Source organism: Olea europaea, chromosome 22 (assembly GCF_002742605.1).
Source record: "Olea europaea var. sylvestris chromosome 22, O_europaea_v1, whole genome shotgun sequence".
NCBI lineage: Eukaryota > Viridiplantae > Streptophyta > Magnoliopsida > Lamiales > Oleaceae > Olea > Olea europaea.
In genome coordinates this window covers 12,485,085-12,503,473 of record NC_036258.1, presented here as the reverse complement: position 1 = coordinate 12,503,473, position 18,389 = coordinate 12,485,085, and the positions used below count along the sequence as shown (strand labels likewise).

Sequence of the window (18,389 nt, the reverse complement as noted above, 5' to 3'; positions counted from 1 at the left end):
TAGCCCAATAGTGAGTAGCCCAATAACACATACATGACCCATGACCCATTTCTAAACCACTGCAAGAATTTATACTTTCCCTACAAAATTTTCTCAAACAAATTGAGATTTATAGGTAGAAATCACTTTTTTCCACAAAAAATAAAAATAAAAATTGTAGGACCAGGATTTGATTTAAAATTTTCAATAGTGGGAGGACTTGTTCCCACAAAAGTTTATAATTTTTCTGGACAAAAAATTTGATGGGAAACATATGTTTTTTGTTGACAAAAATATTAAACTTCTTCGTGGGCTAATAATTAGCTGGAAAATTTTTCTTTTTTTTCTTTCATTTTCCTTTCCTTTTCTTTCTTTTTCTTTTTCTTTTTCATTTTCATCTATTTTCCTTTTGTTTTATTTTTTCTTGTCTTCCCCACATTTTATTTTCTTCCCCAAATTTCCTTTCTTCTTCTACTCTGCTTTGTTCCACCACCAAATTACCGTCCCGCTGCCTTCAATGAGACATCAGCCATCGAGCCCACTAATCTAACGAACCAATTCAGATCCAGAGAAAGTCCAGAGGTATGGTTTATTAATTTTTATTTGTTGGGTTATTACTGATTTGTAGGGGAATATTGTGAAATGCTAATTGGGTTATGTGGTTGCTATAAATTCGTTTATTGGTTGCTATCAGTTCATTTATTGTGTTGTACGGGTAGATCTATCGGAATATCATAGATCTACGGTAAGATTAAGGTTTAGACATCGAAGCACCGTGGTAGCATCAATGCTGAACACGGCCCTGGGTTGATGAAAGCCGACAAAATTTATTATAGAAGGTCTCTTGAATCTGTAAGGCTAACCTCATTGCCGGTTCGTTATTAATGAACATCTCGTTTGCAGATTTATGCTTTTCTTGAATTTCAAAACATTATGTTAATAATGAAGGTCTCATCTCGCTTTGGATCGATGAAAGCTGATAATTTTTTTCTGCAATTTAATGTAATACTATTAGCCCTAGTTTCCACCCGAGTTCTAATAAAATGAAACTGAAGAGAAATACCAACTTTCTATAGTATGTGAATATCTCTAACTAGGTAGAGAAATGGAAAAAATTACTTCGGCAAATTGAAGAAACTAAGTCAGCGAAGCTTCTCTCCCTAAAAAAACTTGTGATGACAAATTGACAATTTGATTGAAAATATTATGGCTTTGTTCTTTGCATCCCCTTTTGGTTCTAGTTTTCATTGAGTGCTTATTAACATGTTCCTCATTTTGAATATCCTATTTTAAAATTAAATATTAAATTTTTAGTTAAAATTTTTTTGTAACATTTACCTTTATAATCTTCAGCATTGAACTAATATTGAAATTGCTTGGTAGGTGATGAGGAATAGTCAGAACCAAATTAAGGGAAGAAGGGGGTTAACTTCTTCTCTTCCTCTGGCTCACAAAATGGAGATTTAGTCAACCATTGAAATTATTACCACTTGCTCTGCTCCACAATTCTAATCTTGCTTATAGGGTGGTAAAACTTCACAAACTATATTTTACTCGATTTGACTAAAAAACGTTGAAAATCTGCTAGATCACTAAAAGGGGCTTCTAACATGCATTCTAGCAAGAATTTCACAAGAGACCTCCATAGAAATTATGCGTTCTTCTAGTGTAAAAGAGACTTTAAAGAAGGACTTTAGTTGAAGAAGTACACCTCAAATAGTAAGAGGGCCTCGGTCAAAGATAAGAGTCACGTATAGCCCTTGTTTGAGATTCTTCTAAAAATTCATTTTTTTAAAACTCATTTTCAACCACACAATCTTTAATAAAATAATATTACATGCAAACCCAAAATATTTTCTTAATTTTTAACCACACATTCTTCATTAATCTAATATTTAAAATTCATTCTTTTGCCCAAAATGGGGTTCAAACAAGAGCATACATGAACTTTTTCTGGATGCCAATAGTATATGTTTGTTGAATGCATACATGTATCCATGATATTTGTAGGTTGCATTGAAGCTTATCACCTATATAAGAGGTAAAACTATCAATCCAAGAAGAATCTAAAATATCTATAGAGACAATGTGAAATTAGGTACTAATTGCATTCCACTTCCTCAATTATTTCAATTGTACTTACAAAATTTGGCTATATTACATAATATATTTTATGAATTTCAGACCCTCTTTACAAAGGCTTTATAAATTTTCAAGAAGCATTAGATGCAGCAAGACAGCATATAGGAATAAATTTTTATTTATCTCCTTCTTTAAAAAATTACTCTGATCGTCCATTAGATTTCTCTCCAAGTAAAGATCAGAATATTTTTTGCCAACACTGTGAGTGTATGCAAAGAAATTATAAAGTTATTAATGAAGCCAACCTTTCATTAGAAAGAGCCAAACTCCAAAAAAAAGTAGCCCAACTTGAAAAAGAGATTTTGGATTTAAAAGTCCAATATCCAACAAGTACTATAGAGCCCAATAAGTCCATAGTTAGTCCAGCTCAAACGGTAACTGGTAGAGACTTATCAAATCCGTTGAAGGTTGTGAACTTACCAAAAGTCCAACAGATTCAGGGGATTGTTGATTCCTCTACTAAAATAGATGATCAGACTTAGCAGAATGATAAATTTGCTACAGAAAAGGGTAAAGAAATTTGGGATCTTTTAGGACAGCCTAGTAGAAAATTTGATTACTTAGTTAAATATAGTCCACCAGAACATTTTTCATTAGAACATTTTTCAAATAACCCAGGTCTTTTACAAGCCTAAGAAATTTATTCTAGTAAAGGAAAGGAAAAAATGGTTGCCCAAGATAGTCAAGATTGTTTATTTTTTCAAGAAGCACAAGACCCCAATCCAGGCACTGTTTCTTTAGAAAAGATTTTTGAAAAAATTGAAGAATTTCAGAGACAATCCAAAAGAGAAGAAGGAACTTCTTCAAAAAGGAAGAAAAATATTAAGAAGAAGAAAAATGAAGAAAGATTAAAAGAACAAATTAAAGAAGCAGTAAATCAAGCATTTAAGATAATTTTAAAAAAGAATTATGAAGAAGAGAAAGAAATTGCAGAATGTCCAGATCAAAAGGAAAAAGATGAAACTAATCATTCAAGACTTTCATAAGAAGATGAAGATCCACAGAACAAATGATACAATAATTCAGACAGTGGAATATCATTTTCATTAGTGGCACGCCATAATCTTGATACATGATAAGATTCTCAATAATACAGAACAAGACAATTTTTGGTGGAAGAGAAGAAAAGGTTGAAGAATTTTTTATCACTAGATTGTAGACTTTTTGACTAAATTTCATTATTATAAAAGATGTCAGAACTTTTTGAAAAGAAAGATTACCACTTAAATTTTTAGACACATGTTATATTTTTTATTGGCTAGAAGCTTCTCGGTGAAGTGAGTGCCTTTTCCATTAAGGATAGTTTAGACTTTTTGCTCCCAAGAATTTTTCTATTTAAAGAGACAGTTTCATTTGGTTTAGGCAGAAGTTTACAACCTATGTACTCTCTGCTATCTAAAAAACCTTTGAAACCTCTCCTCCAAAAAAATTCTCAATCCAAAAACTATTGTATATCTGAAGTCCTTGTGAATATTTTAAGGTACTCTTGTTTTCTTTAGTTTATTTTAGAACTTTAGGGACTTCTCGAAAGGGAAATCCTTAGTTGTAAATCTTTTAAAGATGAATTTATAAATCCCTGATTGATGTTTTACTTCTTAATTTTTATATTCATGTTTTTCTTGAAGTAAATATTTGTTATGTTTCTCATTTCATCCTATGCATATAATAAAAGTATAACTTGATTTTTAGAAGCCATACTGTTTTTAGGTTAATCCTGAGTGACCCAGATAAGTGAAAACTTTTGACCGGAGTAAGCCTCTTGATGTTTTCTAGAGATGTTGGGGAAAGGGATAAATTAATCTAAGAATTTTATAAGGGGGTGTCACGGGTAACCTTATAAAAAGAAATCAGGTTCAAGTTTATATGTCATAGGTGGTGAAAAAAAAAAGGATTTGTATATGATTCTAAGAAAAGATTTATAGAAAACTAAGAAGAGTACTGAGTAGGATTAAAGTTGTTAAAAAGTAAAAAAGCAGCAAATAAACAGTAGTAAAACTAAAACAGTAGTAAATTAAAACAGTAGTAAAACTTAAACAGCCTACGCCCCCATTTGGTATCCCAACAAAAGTCTTGCATTATTTTCCTATAATATCAAGACTTAAGAGGATGTTTGGAATATATGAGATGTCAATACAACTTAGATGACACTCAAGTAATAGTTCAGACGGTAAGATTAGGCATCCGATTGATTCATTTAGTTGGGGAATGATTAACAACAGGTGGCCACATTTTGCATCCGATGCTTGAAATTTTAGATTTGGTCTTGCTTACTTATGGATTTAATCATTTCAAAGCTCTTAGCTTTAAATACAATGTTGGCTAGTAATCTTAACTATATATAAGTTGCCTTCCTCAATTTGTATGTCAAAGGAAAGTTAGATTTTGAGTTTATTGATCCCGTGATCGAAACAACGAGGTACTGACATAGATGTTTATTTGGCACCACTTGTAGACGACTTAATGTTGTTATGGAGTGATGAGGTTGATGTGTATGGTGCAGCTACAAAGTCAACTTAAAAGATAATTTGATGTGGACAATATATGACTTTCTTGCATATGGAAATATATCTGGGTGGCTCGTCAAAGGAAAAATTGTATGCCCTATTTGTCGTGAAAATATATGTTCACTATGGTTGAAACATGGTAGGAAGTTTGCTTACATGGGACATAAAAGATTTCTCGCTTTTGATCATCCATTTCGCATGAAAAGGAGATGGTTTAATGGACGTGTTGAACATGGTATTAGGTCGAAGATAAAAAATGGTGAAGAGGATTCTATTGATGTTGATAAAATTACAAATAATTGGGGAAAATTGGTAAACAAAAAAAGGAAGAAGAATACAACTCAATCTAATGTAACGTGGAAAAGAATGTCAATATTTTTCGATCTACCATGTTGGAAGGTAATTATTGTAATATTTCCTTTATTTTTATTTAAATACTTCTAATTGTGTTTAGTTCTTCATGACTTCATTGATGTTTGATTTGCAGACTTTACTTGTACATCATAATTTGAATGTGATGTATGTGGAGAAGAATATTTGTAATAGCATCATTAGTACACTTCTGGGTGTCAAAGGAAATCTAAAGATGGTATTAACTCTCGCAAGGATGTGGAAAAAATAAACATTAGGCATGATTTACATCTTTAGAGTAGAGGAAATAAATTCTATCTGCCAGCTGCTCCTCACACCTTATCAAAAGCAGAAAAACAATTTTTTTGCGGAAGACTTGCTAACTTGAGATTTCCCAGTGGTTATGGATCTAATATTGAAAATTGCGTATCAATGGAAGAATGTAAGATAGTTGGGCTAAAGTATCATGATTGTCACATTTTAATGCAACAATTATTATCAATTGCGTTAAGATGACTTCTACCTAAAGGACAAAGGAACTATATTTTTAAATTGATTTCATTTTTCAAGGAAATATGTCAAGGAATTATAGATAAACATAAGATTGAACAATTAGAGATGGATATTTTCGAAACTTTATGCATGTTGGAAAGGTATTTCCCGCCTTCCTTGTTTTGATACAATGGTTCATTTGACAGTCCATATTAGGAGAGAAGTTCGTCTATGTGGACCAGTACAAAGTAGTGGGAAAGTTAGAGAAATTGAAAGCCAAGTACAAACTCAGGCACAAAGGGTGGGGGCACTAGAAGAAAATAGTGGAAGCACCTCTCAAGTTATCTCAGCAAAGGACATTTTATACATACTATAATAATATAGCCTAATATAGCCAATTACATGTAGAATAACTTTTGTAATTTTTGTAACATTTTACAGAATGTATAGGACAGGAATTCAATTGCTTTTCCTCCTTAGGTTTTTGTATCCTACATTATTAAATGTTTATTCAATATATATTCAATATGTAGCATTCTAGTTTTAAAAAGAATATTTTCTTTTTACTATGAATTTGTAGTCACACCAAGGAAGTGGTGTTCAAAGAAGTATTGCACATATGACAAATGTAAGATGTTAACTATTGCATTGGTACATGTTTGAGGAATAAGAAGTCATAACAGAAGGGAAAATTGCAATAACAGACCCAAGTGCAAATGTACATTACTTGCCACTTGGTCGAGACTGTTGGAAGGTTTGGGTTGAGGAAGTAAATATGGGTAATTGGACCTTATACAGACCTATAGATGGATTTCGAACCCTCAGTGAAGCCATGGGAAGTATTGTTGCTTGGCCAAAGAGCAGTATTAGACTTCTTTGATTATGGTATGTTTTCTAGATTTATTACACATACGCGTGAATCTGTTTCCATTTTCAAGTCATAGGGACTAGTTTTTTGACAGGTGTGAGAGATGAAAAGTATAAGCATGTAAAAGGGAACTTTGTGTATCCTTCTTATTTAGGTTGTGGTGAAGATGCCAAAAGTTGTTTGGAGACTGCAAGAAGTTTGTAAAATTGGTGTGTTTGTATCTATGTGAATACAGATGTGAGAGTAGGACTTGATATACCACATTTTCTGTGGATTCTTTTCTGATTTTGAATGAGTGTCAATGTTGCATGGAACAATCGTGACCATGTTAAGCCACAGGTTGCTAGTGTGTATGTGTGTGTATTAATAGGTTGAAATTTTTCCAAATGTATTAACAGGTTGGCCCCTATTTATGTCCCGTTTCTACCCCTATTTCACTACCTTTGTGCACAGCTTTTACTGGGTTTTGAGTACTCCTTTGTGGTCCATTTGAGTGGTCAATTTTTTTCAAATTTGTATGGTGTTGCTATGTGATTTTTAGCTCTTCACCTAAGCCTCGATTAACTTTTGGGTGCCAATTGTTTGGAGCTTTTGATAGGAAAGTTGATTTCCAATTTATTGTGATTATTTCCTTTATATGTAGTTAACTTAGTTTGTGTTTATTAAATGGTTGATAGGCATATTTATCACAACAATTGGTATCGGAGCCCCGTTTTAGGCTACTGTAGTGGCTAATTTTTCTATCTCTGAGCCGGAATTAATATATAGTAAATTGAATGTATTTTCATGGTGCAATTGAAGCGTGTGTTTGCTGATTTTGCAATAAGGACTTGAATCCTTAATTAATTTCGCAACTCTTGTAGCTACCGACCACCAACGGGTCCGCTTTGATAAATTGGCTATGACTCTTTAAATTTTTACAATAGCAAGTCATTGTGGGGAGGTCACTAATATAATTTCAGCCATGCTTGATACTGGGTATTATAGGACTATTTGCCTAAATTGTGATGTTATCTTTTTTGTGGCTTTATTGATGGTTGAGTAATTTCGTATTGCCACTGAACCACTAAAAATTGATCCGCTTTTGCATCTTTTTGGTTTTACTTTGTTTATTATTACTAGAGAACGGAATAGTTATGGCTTCGAAGGCACCAAGTTGGGTAGATCAATGGGGTGCATGAGGAATTGGTGCAATGGAAAATGAGAATACTTTACAGCAACAGAGAAGTGGGCACAATAGCCATTTTAATGTGTTGTTTAATATAGAATATACAATGCTCACCTCCTTTTCCAAATCTCTTTTTGGTGGTACATGTTGTTTCATAATTATATTTTGGTGGTACATGTTTTAATTTTATTTTGAAAAATAGAATGTGTTGAACATTTTACAAGTTTATTATGGGAATTATTAGTTTATTATTCGAATTGTTCGATCAAAGAACAGGATTTTTAGTAACCTAGTAAGAATATATAAAAAATGCAAATTAATTTTAAAAAATATAAAAATGACCAATGACAACGTTTGCAAAATGTTGCCAAAAACCTAAGGATAAATTAACGGCAACATCTAAAAAATGTTGCAAAAAGTTAACGGCAACGCTAAAAAAATTTTGCAAAAAAAGTTAACGTCAACACTAAAAAAATGTTGCAAAAATATCTTTTGCAACAATTTTTGAACGTTGCAAAAAGTCCTTTTGTAGCAATGAATAAGTGTTGTTGTATCTCTTCCATCAATGATAACATCGACCCTCAGAACACACGCTAAAGCGCTGCAAATAACCTTTTGTAGTGTTTTTTTAACCACTACAAAAGCCCCTTTTTTGGTGTAGTGGATGTGAGCAGCTGCCATATTACACTCCATTTGGGTTGTTAAAAGTTGATAATATTCAATATTTTGAAGCCCTACTATTTTCTTTGATGCTTTCGTATCAGATGACCATATAGTTTGATTCTCTACTATTATTCATACAATTCATAGGCATCGTCCATTGACATCTTCATTATTGCTCTACCCACTAAAGCATCGACTATATTAAGGTAATCGGGGAGTAAGTTGGAATAGAAATAATAGACTGGGCCTATAACATCAAGGATGGGACATTTTCAAAATAGATCCTTGAACCTTTTCTTATACTTATGGATAGTTCTCGAGTTCCCTTTGCTTAAATGTATGTATTTCATTTCTAATCTAACGAACTCAAGATGGTGGAAAATCTCGTAGTGAACTTCTTCACTATGGCATTCCAAAATACAATGCCCCAGCAGGTAGTGAATGCAACCAATCTTGTGTATTATCCTTTAAGGTATAAGGGACTAAACGCATTTGAAAAGTAGGTGTGACATCCCTTAGTGACTAATGACCTCACATGGAAGTTTGAAAGCTTGGGGTGCTTGTTTTGAGGTAGGTGTAGATTTCCAAGGATAAAGACAAAATTTTCGGGTGGAGAGGGGTAAAATATAGTTCATATGTCGATTGGGTCCAATTGTGCCAAGCCCAACATAATGCAATATAGGAATATATAAAAATATGTATAATATAGAGATAATATAGCCCCTGTTTGATCCTCATTAAATTAAATTACATTAAATTTCATTTTTCTCTCTCCTATTTTTAACCACACAATCTTCCATCAAATAATACTACGTAAATCGAAAATTTTTCCTTCTTTTTTAACCACTCATTTTTCTAAAAAATACTATTTCCCTCATTTTCATTTTCAAGTAATGGGGATCAAACAGGGGCATAATCTAAATTAGGATAGAATGTAGTTTAAAATAGATCCTAAGAAACAAGAATTATTGCATATTTAAAAGATAGTTGTCACTCTCCCTCTGTAATACTTCGAACTTTACATTACACATTTGGCCAATATGATTCATGCATTTCATGCTATTTACAATGTCTTTGCATCAATTATTGTAATCACTTTCTCTGAAAATGGTACATTCGAATTATTGAGATTTTAAAGATCTTTATATAGTGTTAGTCTTCGACTCCTTGATCTAAGTGGTGGAGAATCATTGATCTATGATAGAAAATTATGTTAGTCTAGATGTTGGATATTGATGTGTTAAAGATGGTGATCTTGAAAGTTTTGGAATCATTATCGGTAAAGTTTCTCGCTTTTAATTTAGTTAATCATAGTTATCATAAACCCTATCTAAATCTTTAACATATTTGGAACATGAGGCATGAAGTGACATGGTCAAAATACAATATTATAAGGTCCATGTAATGTTATAAATGTTGAGGTTAAAATTGTCGAAGTCGATCGAGAATCGAGTTTGAATCGGGTAAGTAATCAAATGAACGATTAAGAAATGAGCTCTATAAAATATGTTGGGATCTTACGCAAGTAAAATGTTGTAAACACATTAAGATAAGCCAAGACCACTTGATTTGTACCTGTAAGGATTGGCACAAAATCAGATTTTTACTTGATATTATGTTGGGTTTGGTGTTTGAGACGTTATTATGGCAAAAAGAGTGACAATTGTTGGAGATATATTGAGTAAAATAAGTAAGGATAGAAATTTCATAGTTGCTGGATTCTACCCATTCAACCCTTGATTTTGGATGATAGTAAGAAGGATGATAGTAAAAATATAACTTATATTTATCAATATGAATGTTTTTATATGCAAGCAAGAAGTATAGAAATAATTTTTAATGGATGAGAATTCTATTTATGGTATACTAATACAATGAAAAATCGAAAAACTGTCACGATGAAAACTGCCTGATTTGGGGTTGTGGAAAATGGATTGTTTTTTAGGCTGAAAACCCTTCACTTATCACAACCTTATGACATGATTACCTTCAAATACATGTTATAGAAGTATGGTAAAAATTTGAGAGTCGTTGGATATAATTAAGGGTGTGAAAAAGAATTGGAAAAATAATTGGACGTTGATGGAAATTGAAAAATAGATTCTGTCATTTTTCAGACTTCATATAATTATACCTTTACACAATCACTAATTGCTTCTAAAGCTTTGAGAAAATTGACTTGAATGAGTGTCAGGACATTAATGATCCAATTAAGTGATGTTTATATTCATAGAGCTGGAAAATGACGAGAATTATACAATTGGATACTTGCAGTGTTAATTTAGAATATGTTGGCATCTAAGCTCTTAGTATAAAATTGTGTGTTGGGGTTATTGAATTAGGGATCGTGTTTAATATTAGATGGTAATACAGGTTGCCTTTAGACGTTAGGGGAGAATGGCACTTGACTTACACCCTGTAAAAAGATTACACGCAAAGGCAAAAGGTAAGTAAAAATCCATTTGCAACTACAATGCAAGAACCTAGCATTTGTGATATAGTAATGATGAAATATTTACATAACTTTGAATAGATTACTATCTGTGACCATAGCTATGCTTCAGTCACATTGACACATGTTTCTATTAACTGTGACTATTTGTGTCCGCTGAATAGATTAGTTTGTGACCTCTATGATAAATTTTGTGACAATTAGTATGTGAAATCAAAACATTCTATGATCAAATTTTATTGCATTAAGCCCATGTTTGAGCCACATTCTAGGAAAAAAAATTCATTATTCATGTCAAATCAATGGGAAATGTGTGGTTAAAAAATAAGGAAAAGTTTTAAATTTACGTGTAATATTATTTTATTGAAGAATGTGTGATTGAAATAATGTCAAATCACTATTAAAAATGTATTTTTTCGAAAATAATGTGACTCAAATAAACCCTAAATTTGACTCTTTGTGAGCCTACATTTGTTGATTTTATGTGAATTTTCTACATTAGATGCGAATTTGTGGCATGTATTGATCTATGTGTGGCTTCTTTTATTTAGTATGTTAACATATTGTATTTAAATGTAAAATTCTGTACTTTTTTTTTTTTAATTTACTTGAGTAACTGTTACCAGGTCTCTATTACATATGAATGATTGTGGATTTTAATGAGTTTAAATGTGACATGTTGTTATCTGTGTGATCAGTGATGAGAGTTTTGCACATTTTGAAAAGAGTATTTCCTCCAACATTGTAACTGAAGGGTGTTTATGCACAATTCAATTCATTATTCATGAATATTTTTTTACAAATTCTTGTAGCTAGGATTCCTTAAGACCAGGTATGCATTCATACAGCCACAACTGGAAAGCGACTATCTGTAGTAGATTGTTTTTTTCGCTAATCCTTATTCGGTGAGGATAATGTAGTTTCAAATAGATAGTTTTTCCAAGAGAAAATTTTCAGTGTGTTTTGGTCTTCTGCAAGTGCAAGATGTAGTTGTCCACCACCTTGGGGTAGGATGTAAAAAACAAATATGAGGTGATGACAAATTATAGAATTGAAATCGTAGTCAATTTCCCATCCGGTGAACAGAAAACATCAGTGACATCTTGACTTGTGACTACTCTTAAGTTACCGAAATATTTATTCTTAATTGCGTGTGGTTTTCACCCATCATCAAACGATAATCGATTAAGGCTACACAACAATCTCTCTGCTATGCATGTAGGACGAGAAGTAGTTATCTTCTAGGATCTCTCTCCGAAAAAGCGTTGAACTTCATCACAATGTTCGTGATGACACTCTGTATTGTGCTTATTATGATCTTCCTAACAAACCATTTGCTAGACATTATTAAATATCTCCAATCTTGGACAAATCATAATGTTTGACATCTTACCTTGACAAAACACATACAGAAACATATGACTGTGACGAACATATATGTTAACTGTGACTTGTTCTTCGTGATTGTGGCCGTGAAGAAAACAAATTTAAAGATGAATTTGGTATATAATAAATCATACATTGTGTCCACCAGCAACACTTGCAATAATCTAGCAAACATAATGTCATTTTCACGAGGATTATGGAATACGTTCACAAATAATCTGAATCATGTGACAAACTCATGAAATAGGTCACAAATTATCGAAATCAATTCACAAAATACTACTTTAGGTCTCAAAATATCCAGCACATGTCACAAAATCGTATTCAAATCACATAAATGGTATTTGGTCACACGGTAAACAAAATAGGTCACGAAAACTATTCAAGACACGAAATATCCAACACAGGTCACAAAATGGTATTCCAGTCACACAATACCCAAAACAGGTTACAAATCTCTCGAACTGGGTCACACATTACACAAATCATTTCACAAAACCTGATTAATGCCATGATCAACGTAAAAAAATTGAGGGACAAAGATCGGATTTCACATTTTTCATTGATTGTCCTCCCGATGCCGACATTTCACTCTCTTGGGTGAAGAAGATTCCTCAACATCTTTCTTCCTTTTTTTTCTTTCTCTTTTTCCCTTCTCTTATCATTGACACGACGAGTTAAAACCATTTTTAAAACTTCTGAGGGTGGAAAAAAAAAAGTGTAATACTTCAGTTTTACAAGGAAACTTTGTGATGATAATGCCGGTGGTGGTGATGGATATGGAGCTTATGCGAGATGCCGGTGGTTGAAGAATGAATAAAAAGGAAAATATAGACTTCTATTTCTTTGGAATTTTGAGATTAATGGGGTTTCAAGAATGTGTGTATTTTAGAGTGAGTGAATTTGTGTACTGTAGAGAGAACACACGTTGATTTTGATTGGAGAGAGAGAGGGGGGCGGGGGGGTTTACTGTTGTGGAAAGATTTTTAAATAGATCTCATTAGATAAAGATAAAACGGTATTAATCATGATCTAATTAGTTTAATAAATCTTCTTCCTTGTCAAATATAAAACGAATTTCATAATAATTAAGTATTAATTAATTTAATAATTTTGCTTTATCACCTGATTTATGAAATTAAATCTAGACAATCTTACTTTTGAATAGTATAGTTTATATGTAGGGTTTTGGAGTAATTTTTCCTGCTAGGTACCTCAAAACTAAAAGGAACAGGTAAAAACTATTCTAGTGGGACAATAATTTCGACATAAATTGTAGCCCAATCCAAATTTCTTAATTCATTTAATTATAGGTAAATTGTAGTAGCATACCCCAACCATTAATTTCATTTGTAAATTCACCCTCAACCATTTTTTTTAACATCTTAGTCCTCATCATTAAATAAATTGATAGCATCTAGACGTGACAAGTGGGTCATGCCGCGGGCAGGCTCTCGGCTCGTTCCATGGGTAGCTTGGGTTAATTTCGAGGTAAGCCATGGAGTGAGCTAAACAAATTTCACATTTTAAAAGTCGATCGGTCTCAGCATGTCTTTGGCTCGTGGGCCATTTTTCTAGACAATCTTACTTTTGAATAGTATAGTTTATATGTAGGGTTTTGGAGTAATTTTTCCTGCTAGGTACCTCAAAACTAAAAAGAACAGGTAAAAACTATTCTAGTGGGACAATAATTTCGATATAAATTGTGTAATCTTAGCCCAATCCAAATTTCTTAATTCGTTTAATTATAGGTAAATTGTAGTAGCATACCCCAACCATTAATTTCATTTGTAAATTCACCCTCAACCATTTTTTCAAACATCTTAGTCCCCATCATTAAATAAATTGATAGCATCTAGACGTGACAAGTGGGTCATGCCGCTGGCAGGCTCTCGGCTCGTTCCATGGGTAGCTTGGGTTAATTTCGAGGTAAGCCATGGAGTGAGCTAAACAAATTTCACATTTTAAAAGTCGATCGGTCTCAGCATGTCTTTGGCTCGTGGGCCATTTTTTTTGTTTTGATCATTGCAAAATGTTCAATTGACCATTCGGAAAAAGTCCAAATTCCAATTTTTAATTTTGTTTTTAAATCGTAATTTTTTTCCGTATAAACAGCCACCACTTCATTTTTTTCCCCATAAATCTCTAACGTCTCAATTTACAATTGTTGTAATATCTGTATTAGCTTCTTTATTGTGCAGTTTAAGGTTTTATTGTTTTTAAATTTACTTATTGTGTATTTTCAGTCCATTTTTAGTGTAAATTCTATTATTCTACCTCTTTCTTATATATATCATTCCAAAGAAATAATAACAGGTTATGGAAAATTTGTGACTTCAAACAATTTTTTAGTGCTTTTAACATTTTAGAAACTTCACCACCATTAGTTCATGATTTAATGTTTCAAATCCTGACGAGTTGGATGATGACCATGAGAGTATGATTAACGGTGATAGTACGTTCAAACAATAAAAGATGAACACAAAAATAAAAAGGTTAATTATTTGTAGCATTTCAAATTAGTGGCCATGTGTGCAGTAATAAGCGAACAACTGGAGCACAAAGCACAATGTAAATGCTACGAAGAAAAGTTAGGTTGGCAAATGTATATCGACACGATCAATCTAAATAGACTCTATGAAAGATGTACAATCAAAATGGAGGTCTGGAAAGTAATCAAGCTCCACTCCATTTTGATTCTCTTGGTACGAGTTCGTGCTCTAGTCTTTACATTTGGTCTATTTATAAAAGACAAGGCATGAAGGCATGGTGATCTTCGTAGTTAGCGGTGAATTTTCGCTTAGTGTAATGGAAAGCATTCACTTGACTAACTTCATACAAAGATATGTCCGACCCAAGTACAAATTCTATTATATAAACACTCTTCGTTCAAATGCTATTAATTTATACAATAAAAAGAAAGCATAGTAATAAGTGATTTATGTAAATTAGTATTTATCATTTATATTTAAATAAATGTACTAAGAGAAAGAAAATTTATTATATAAGTAGGTCATAGATGAACTCAACTTATCATATGCTACAATTTTGTTAAGGTTACGAAAATTTAATTACTACTTTATTACAATAGTCAATACCTAAACGAATTTGATTTACAAGACAATAATTGGAAAATTTCATTTCATAAGAGAAAATTTTGAAAGTTTTTTACAACGCTACAATAATAGCGTATATTTTCTGACTAGTACACTCATTTTTATTATATTTTAATAATTTGTGTAACTATAAAATACTTCCATTTTTCTATGTCGTAGTAATTATAAAGACGAAGTTTAAATAATATTGGGGTGAATTGCATATGTTGTTTCCGTTAGCTTCAATAATAGACTAATTTTAATTTGGAGGGTACAAAAAGTAGTAACCACAATTTCGAATAAATAAACATATGGATCTCTGGTTACACATGGTAATTTAGAAATGTTTCATGTGAGATGTACAAGCTATACGCCAAAAGAATGGTAGACATATTCGACGGACCCCTATATACATATATATTGTTAGGTAAAATTCAGTGATTTCTAAAGTTTGGGGCCCAAATTACAAATATCAATAACGATGTGTGCGCATGGGGAAAAATCATTGCGTGAGCAAGGCATAAAATTTGGGAACCCAGGGCTGATTTATTATTGCCATGCATGAGCAACAAAATATACATGTGTGAGCATGGGCATTGATCTAGGCAACGGAGAAAACTTTTCTTTCGTGTTACAAATTCTTTCGGAACTCAAATTGGACATAATTGTAACCTAATTTTTGAACAAGTGTCAGAAAATTAATGGTGCGATCCCGCATAAAAATTTTAAACACTTACGTTAGAAAATCCTACCGTCCCATATCTTTAAAATCCGGTAAGAGCTCATATCATTGTACCGGAATGACCATATCATTAATATCATAGCATTTCATACCATAACTTTAACTTTCATGAGTACAAATTCATCAGGTAAAAAAAAATTAAACGGGATATAAAAACATTGCATCTCATATTCTACCTTGTAAGATTGAATAAATTCTTGAAAGGTGAAATTCAAAATCATGTTCTAAATCTTCTAATTTTCTTGGCTGCCCTAAAAAATGAGATTGTCTTCTGCCAATGCCTATGTATATATATTTGTGGTGAAATTATGGGATTCTTTTTGTGCTTTAATTATGCTGGAAATAAATACCCTTTTTTGAATCTGCCATGTATGTGAGTATATATATCTATATTTGTGCGTGTGATAAATTTTGGTGTAGATAGAATAGTCAAAATGTGTGCCACAAGAAATTTGGTTGGGTACCCAGATGATAAGTCATGACTACCTTTTAAACTAATCATAATAAAATAGGCATGCAGTTACCATGTGAAAACATGGCGGGAGCTAGGTATATATATATATATATGCACACCAAGAATCTTTCCCCATTCACGTGACTTGAGGGGAAATTTAAAGAACTTTGTTATTTGTACATTCGGGATTAACACCCCAGATGACACTCCCCTCACAAGAGGGGGGCCCACAATTATTTTATTACGTGTGGACCCTCCTCTCTTGTGAGGCCGGATGTACAAATAACTTTATTGAAATTTAAATTCATTAAATAATCAATTAAAAATAATTTAAAACTATATTTTTCAACCTTGATAACTTGGGCTCCGTTAATCCAAATTAACTTTTTCTCGAGTCTCACATGCATGATTATTTACGATCTATCTAACGAGTCAAATATTCATATACTTATTATCACTTCGTCAATATCTACATTTTATCCCAAATAAAATTGAAATTTACTTTACATATACTTTAGTCCTGACACTTTCAAAACATTAAAATATAGCACACAAAAATTAAATTCCATTCTACCAAAATTTTCAGGACATTACAGCAACGGAGAAAACTTTTCTTTCGTGCTACAAATTTTTTCGGAACTCAAATTGGACATAATTGTAACCTAATTTTTGAACACTCTACATCCATAACAAGGGCTAAACATTTGGAAAATCTCTCTTTCGCCTCTCATATCAATTCATATCATTAAATCTTTCAAGAACAGATAATCAATTCATCATAAGTTGGAAAGAAGCACAAATCTAACAAGGATTGAATCAAGAAACATAAAAATTCAATGAATCAAAACTGGGATGGAAGATCAGAACAAGAAATATATTTTACATCTCCTTCTTGTATTTATAGATAGAGGGTGATGATTTTCTAATTTTTTGTTGTTGTTTTATCTTCAGAGACTTGCTATACTAGATTTCTTCTGTGTAGAATGAAGACTAACATTATTATTTGTTTGATTTTAATTCAAATACCAACTAGTTAATTTTATTTGTGTTCTTGATTGACCTTGTATGCTTTGTTGAATTGCTTAATCACTAATTAGGCAATTAGTTGCTTATTATTGTACTGAGTGATTCACAATAGGTTTAGAACTTTAGAATTTCAACATATGGACAATAGATATTACGGATAACATGTGTGCAATCATATAGATAATCGTGTAATTGAATGCATTACTTTGCATTTGAATTTAGAGTAGAAATATGATCGGACCCTACTTAGGATAGGTTTTACTTACCTCGAAGAGAGAGTCAAATAAAATTGAATCGTCGGTTGTCATGAATACACAAATGAAATTAAATTACATAGGTCCAAAATTGAAGATATTATGATGATGATGATGATGACGATGATAGGTGATTCGGAATTCTAACACGTGCATCTCATATTTAATTTAAAATCACCTTAAATAATTAGTAGATTAATTTGATAAATGGTAACACAACTCTTTTGTTACTTTATATTCGAGTTTGATAATGAATTAGTAAAATTCAAGTTAAGGTTAATTTCACGTGGGAGGATACTCTTTAATCATTGTACTCAACATTCTAATACTTTTTTATTCCCTTGTCCCCTCATATACGTATAAGTGAAACAATGTTAAAATTAGCTAAATATTTTTCACTATATGCTTGACCCTTGTTTGGTCCTCATTATTTCCAAAATACAATTTTTTCTATCTTATTTTCATTCGCATATTTTTCAATAAAAAATATTACACGCAAATTCAAAATATTTTCTTATTTTTTAACCAAAATTCTCAATCAATTAACTATTCAAAAATGCATTTTTGTAAAAAAGAAATGGTGCCAATAGAATTTTTTTTTTTTTTGTGGTCATACTTGGGTGGTGGAGAATGAACAAGCATCAATATCCAATTGTTTCTATTACAGCAAGTGATTATAACACCTCTAGTATTTATCGTAACATCAGAGTTCAATTTTAGTGAAAATGACAGGGTTTTGTTTGATTACGGATCAAATTTAAAGAAGACGTATTAGAGAGTTAAATATGTTTAAAGGATTGATAAGACCCAGAC

General features: G+C 31.9%; 1 long non-coding RNA gene across 1 annotated transcript; it reads left to right on the top strand.

The window, feature by feature from the left end:
* The first annotated feature begins 366 nt into the window (after window positions 1-366).
* Window positions 367-7,755, top strand: LOC111371728. The gene is made up of 2 exons (XR_002698646.1): window positions 367-561; window positions 7,459-7,755. It is a non-coding gene; the product is annotated as an uncharacterized LOC111371728 (long non-coding RNA).
* Window positions 7,756-18,389: the final 10,634 nt, after the last annotated feature.